Below are 7,080 nucleotides of genomic sequence, written 5' to 3'. Positions count from 1 at the left end.
TGTGCAAGTAATGTTCTTACTCCTTCCATTCTTGCAACATGAGCAAATGTCTCTCCATAATCCAATCCTTCTTCTTGCACATAGCCTTTGCAAACTAATCTAGCTTTGTTTCTTGTTATTTCACCATTCTCATAAAGTTTGTTTCTGAACACCCATTTGGTACCAATCACATTCTTATCAGCTGGTCTAGGAACTAGAGACCAAGTTTTGTTCTTGTCAATTTGATCTATCTCTTCTTTCATGGCCTTATACTAGTCATCATCTTGCAGTGCATCTTTGACTATTTTGGGTTCAAACTTGCTTAGTATACATGATTCATTTCTGAGTCTACTCCTTGTCATTGGTCTAGCATCCTTATCACTAATGATTTGATCTGCAGGGTGATGTCTTTTTACATACTTGGCTAATCTAGGTTTAGTCCTTCTTTCAATATTTGATCCTTCAGCTTCAGAGTCATTTCATTCTTCTTCATTAGGTAATTTATCATTCCTTTCATGTATACCATTTTTACAACCAGTTTGTACATTTTCTACATTCTGTAGCTCAACTTTTGAATGTAACTCAACATTCATAGGTTGAGACTGAGCAAATAGTGAAGTTTGTTGCTGATTCCCAACTTGATTTGCATCATTGTCTTTAGCTATCATTTCTTCACAGAGGTATACAAAGGATCTATAATCCTCTATTTTCTTTGACTCATCACTTCTACATGCTCATCAAAATTTACATTTTCACTCTTCACAATTCTATTAGTGTTAGTATTCAAACACTTATATGCGTTGCTTTTAGTGAAGTACCTAAGAAATATTCCTTCATCACTTTTCGCATCAAACTTTCCATTTCTAGTGTCTTTTAGAATATAGCATTTACAACCAAACACTTTGAAATGTTTAACATTAGGTGAATGGCCATACCATAATTCAAAGTGTGTTGCATTTGTACCTTTTTTGACTTGAACTCTATTTAGTGTGTAGATTGTAGTACTTACAACTTCTCTCTAGTACTTAAGTGCAACATTTTTCTCCATCATCAAGGTTCTAGCAAAGTCAATCACTGACCTATTTCTCCTTTCAGTAATACCATTCTATGGTGGAGTTCTTGATGCTAACATTTTCCTTTTGATACCTTTGTCATTGCAAAATATTTCAAATTCACTTGATGTGAACTCACCTCCTCTATTTGACCTTAGGCATTTCAGGTTCTTTCCCGTTTTCTTCTCAATTCTAGCCAAATACCACTTGAACATTTGAAATGCATCAGATTTTTTTTTAAGAACATAGCAGTCATCATCCTAGAATAATCATCTACAAATAGTATTATGTATTTGTCTCCTAGGTAGCTTTGTACTTCTATTGAGCCACATAAATTTGTATGGACTAACTCTAGAACTTCATTGGAAGTGTATGCTTTACTTTTGAAACTAGATTTAGTCATCTTCCCTAGTTGACATTGTTTACACATTGTGTTTTTAGGTTTCTTTAACTTGGGCAATCCTCTAAATTTGTTCTTCCTGCTAATGCTGATCAGATTATTAAAATTAACATGACACAACCTTTTATGCCACAACCACACATCATCAAGTCTAACAATAAGACATGCTGCTTCTTCCATATCTAGGTAAAAAAAATTAGTCTTAGTTTGTTCACCTTTTCCTATCAGATTTCCATCAATATCACAGATCTTGGCAGTTTTTTTTCCAAATTCCACTTTGCATCCTACATTGCCTAAATGAGATACACTAAACAAGTTGTAGTTCAATCCTTCAACATAGTATACATTATCACATGAAATTTTCTCTATAAGTTTGATAGAACCTTTTCCTTTGATTTGACATGGGGCATCATTACCAAATCTAACATTATTTCTATCATATTGAGTAAAGGTAATGAACTTACTTTTATCTCCTGTCATGTGATGTGAGCATCCATTGTCTATGATCCACTTGTCCTTCTTGTTCACATAGGTAACTAATGTTGTCGATTCATCTTCATCTTTGTCTGATTCATCCTTCATGGCTACATGGACTACATCATCAACATTTTCATTAGAGTCTTCTTTAACAATGTAGCATCTCTTGCCTTTCTCCTTGTAATCTTTGCTATCATCTTCTCTTTTGTTCCTGAACTTGCTTCCTTCTTTAAAGTGTTTCTTCTATGGGCATTGTTACCTATTTTTGCCCCATGCCAAAATTTGAATTCAAATACTTGACCATCCCAATGGCCACTTCCCATCTTTAATATTATTTTAATGCCTGAGAAATACAAAAAATAAAATGATTAAAACTTTATTGTATTTCTTTCCTCTCCTATTTTTTTTTTTGCTGGCCTACAACTTTCCCTGTTGTTGGATCTTGTTAAGATCTACAGATGTCATGTACTCGCTATGAAAAAAGTGAGATTTTTTTCTATAGTGAGATAGCGACCATCAAAATTTTGCTATAGTACTAAAGATGAAGTTTGACGTCGATTTTTGATGAGTCTGTCAGTGCTTGCTATATCACTATCGAGAAACTTGTTCTTCTCGTCGTCAGTGACATAGCCCCTAGCTAGTAAAAAAAAAAACACACGGTGGGACATAGGTAGCGTCGTAATATGGCCAAGCTTTTTAAATACAAATTTATATGCCAGCAGAGTAGGATTTTCTCATTTTAGCAGTATGTGGACCCACACCCTAATTCATGAAACATATGAAAGATTATGATCGTCAGATCAATCATATATCTACGGTCATCATTATCTCGCTATGGTGAGATGCATGAAGGTTACAAATAGTGACATAGCAACAAGAGACCCACCATATTTCTCTTAAGTGATGTATCAATGTCTTCCACACGATCAATGGGAATCTACGATGGTTTCTATCTCGCTATGGAAAGGTACTCACTTTTTAAGTATAGCAAGATAGCGATTCAGTGACAAGTGTCCTTGCGAGCTCTAGGAGATAATGTTATAGTTAGCATTGGCGGTTAGGGTTGGTGATTATGTGACATCACGGTTAGGGTTTTAAGGAGGTGGTATAGTTGTATAGTTATGTAGCCCATTTTGGTTATAGGACTTTTTTGACTTGCTGATTTTTGTTGACTAATGAGCCAGAAACGTAGGAGATCAATTTTTTTCATGTAATCTGATCCTTGTGATCAATGCCAACTGTATATGCTAGTTTAGTATGTTAGAAATACTAAATTAAAAAAATCAAAAGCATTTGCATACTAATTTAAGATAACTTCATGAGAGATAAAGTGAAGTCCTCAAATGAGAATATGAGCCATGGATAGGCTCTCTCAATGAGGATGATCACTTGATGTAGAGGTGTGTCTAATAGCTAAGATGGCTTGATTATGTATGTATGCTCAAATGCTCAAATGGGCTTCAATGAAGAATTTTTGATAGATTTTGGTGAATGGATTTGATGTAAAAATGGCTTCTCAAAATGGCATTATGGCTTTACTTTCTAAATTGTGTTAAAATGGCTTGCGAGATGATTCCTTAATTAGGCAAAGGGCTTGAGGGATCAAGGGCTAGGATGCAAGGATGGGAGAAAGCTTATGGAAGGTTTAGATTGAATGAGAGGAGAGCACATGGATTGTGCTTCCTTACAACCAATTAAAGAGTGACACATGTCATAGGGTCATTGGTTAGAGCAAGAGGGGTTGAGGGGTCAACAAAGGAGGCTCAAAGCTCATAAAGACCCTCATAATGGCTTGTAAGAGCAATGAATGGGCTTGTAAGAGTCATTTATGGCTTTGTGGGCTTCATAAAGTTTTATGGTTGGGATATTTTGAGGGGATAGACTTTGGCTTGGCTTAGGAAAGTCTTAAGCTTGTTTAGGATTGTGCAAATGATTAAGGGTAGGATTAGAGATGGCTTAGGATTAGATTAGGGATGTTAGAGATGGGCAAGTGGATGGCATTTAATGAGGATGGGTGAAGGAGGAGATATTTGTTAACTTTGGCTTGGGTTAGCAAGTCTTAACCCATGTTTAAGAAATGTGACAAGGTTAGGAGGGGATTAGGATTAGGATTAAAGATAAAGATTGACATCTTTTAGAAGAGTCTAGGCTTTGGATGAGGATGAAGACTTTCTAGAAGAGTCTAAAACTTCCTAGGGTGAGGATAAATAAGGTTTTTAGGAAATAAATAAAGTTTTATTTATTTCAAGGGTTTGGGTTGAGGAGATATTTATTAAAATATTTTTAATAAATATGAGGATTAATATTTAATCTGAATTAAATATTTTGAGTTGGGATTAGGGGTAGGAAATGATGGGATTAGCCTTTAATCGAAATTAAAGAAGGATTAGAAAATTTTGGAAGAGGTTAGTGGTCTTAAGGAAATTGGCCAAGTTTTGGGGAAAAAATAAATAAATTATTTTTTTTGGAATTTTTGGTCAATTTATTAATTGAATAATTAATAAATAAGGAAATAATGTTTAAATAAGATTTAAACATTTTTGGGAGGGATTCCTTAATTAAATACTTTTAATTAAGATAAAGGGATTTAATGGAATAAAATAAATAAATAAATAAATAAATAAATAAATTAATAAATGATGATGTCATCAAGGACTTTTCCGAAAATAAAAATATTTTATTTTCTAAAAAATTTTTAGGTGTCTACATTTTGCCCCTCTTTGATGTGATGCCACAAGTGGAATGGCATCAAAGATAAGAAAATAAGATGCCCAAGGCTAGAGCAGAAGAGGAGAGAATGGACTGCAAGATGCCCTCTCAAGAAGGTGGCAGGGAGAGAAAGCAAGGCTCGATAGCTTCTTGAAAAGTATAAGAATCTTGGTGGGTGGGAGGACAAAGAGTGGCTTAAGAGAAGAGGTTTAGTTAGCTGAAACTCTCACTATGGGAGAATCATAAAGGAGAATCCGATGCACAAGAGGAAGCAAGCTTAAGACTTTAGGGAAGGTGGAGTATGAAGGAGTAGAGCGCTATAAAAAGGAATCTAGGATAGGGAGAAGGATGAGGGGATTGAAATGCAATAGGATTTCAAAGAGTCAGATTGGTGGAAGATGGGTTTCAAAGATCCCTAGGACTAGGATTGTGGATCTCGAAAGATGAGGCTTGATGGATTGATTGGATTGGTGGATCCCTAAGACTAGGATTGTGGATCTCTAAAGCTAAGAGTGATGGTTGATTCTAAGAGATGCAGTTGCACAAGCTAGGGTAGGAGAGACGGATGTTGTATATGGATGGGGGATAATGGAGATGAAGGGAATCCATTGAAGCTTTTTGAGCAGGGGAATACTTCAAAGAGAAGTACCACCATGTAGTTGAGCACTAGATTTGCTATAGAACTATTGGTTAATTGCCAAGGTTACCAAGAACATCAAGGCTGTGTCACCAACAGTCCAGAGGACTGACGAATTGACTAAAAACAAAAATGCAAGGATTGCCCCAGCATCACACATGAATCTCGAAAGAATTAGAGTGGAACCGACACTAGGTAACCCACAAGCAGAAAAGGAAAACAAACAAAAGACTTGATCAAGACATTATGCCTAGATTGCCCCATTCGCAGTATACCATGATATGGAAGATCGTGGCAACCTTGAGGAGGGAACAAAAAGATTGTTTGGAAAAGATACTTCAAGACCCAAAAGGGAAGATTCCAAATCAAAAGAAAGTGAAAATCCAAAAGAGAATAGTTTGCCAACAAGATGGGTGGGATGAATTACTAACGGACCAAGATCAAACATGCGAAAAGCTATATCCTACAAGGATCTATCGAATAGCACCTAAGCTGATGGATTTGGATGAGTGATGCACTTGGCAAGCTGAACTGAGAAGGATAACACTTTGATGACAGGAGATCTAGCTAAAGGATGTATTGGAATAGCTACCCAAGATTTGTGCAATGTGTGCAAGATGCTAATCAAGGATGAATTGACATGAAAGATTGATACATACAATGGTACTAAGCTAAAGAGGATGTACAAGCTGATGAACCAAGATATGGTACACATGTACAAGTTGTTTTGGACAAGATTGGATATACAAGTTATGATACAAGGTATGATACAAGCATTGGATACAAGATTATTTACAAGTTGTACAGGAGCTCTAGATGATAAGATAGCGGGATGCCTCAAGTTGGTACAAGATTCAAAAGCTAAGGATGAGGTGATAGTGGAAGATATGGATTTGGCAGGATGCATCCAATGATGATGATAGATGTGCGACCAAGGATGGGGACAATGCTAAGGTTGGTGGTAGCTGAGCTGATAGATGGTGCTAGAGTGAATGGCTAATGAGAGGATGACATTGGATTTGCATGAGGATAGCCTAGAGTTAGATACCAATGACAGGGGAGGATGGACAAGACAAGATCTCCAAGGGATACAGTGCCCCCAGTTAGAAGATGACATGCAAAACGAGGTCTTACGATGGATGTGATAGGATTGAAGCTAGGATAGAAAAGATGAAGGCGCTAGGGAGATGGATGATAGCTGGGATGATGGGGTGAGGTTGCAGAAGATAAGTGGATAGTGATAGATAAAAGCTGGAGGATGAAAGATAGGTGGATAAATTGGAAGATGGAGCTGGATGGCAAGATGTTACCAAAAGCATGAGGATTATAGGCTAAGTTGGCGATGGCCGGATTATGCATGATGCTTGTTTGCCAAGTTTTCATCATGGTACTTGTCCAAGGTGCTTGAATTGCCAAGTTTTCACCAGTGGACATTTTATTTTTCTTTATTTTTTTGACTTTTTGACTTTGGACTTAGCTGGAATGATTTTGACTTTGTTCAACTATTTTTGGCTTTTTTTTTTGAGATTTTTCACTGGTTGTTGGAATGTTCAATTTTGTTGCTAGCTGTTGGTACACCAGATGTGTAATTTATGCAATAGATTAGATTAGATGGGATTGATGGTAGGAGATGGAGGGATGAAAAGGCTGGAAAGGAGCATCAGATGGGGATGCTTGTAGGATCAACATTGGCAGATGTTGGGATAGCTGTGAAAAGAGCATATGGGGGATAGATGGTAGATGTAGGCTTGATGGAGGATTTATGGAAGCACGCTTGGGCATATAGGCACCCAAGATGGAGTTAGGAGATGGGGGACATGAATCAC

The sequence above is a fragment of the Cupressus sempervirens genome, chromosome 9 (genome assembly GCF_028749045.1).
Source record: "Cupressus sempervirens isolate cs-2001-9-10 chromosome 9, ASM2874904v1, whole genome shotgun sequence".
Lineage (NCBI taxonomy): Eukaryota > Viridiplantae > Streptophyta > Pinopsida > Cupressales > Cupressaceae > Cupressus > Cupressus sempervirens.
Note: the sequence above shows the minus strand (reverse complement) of the source record.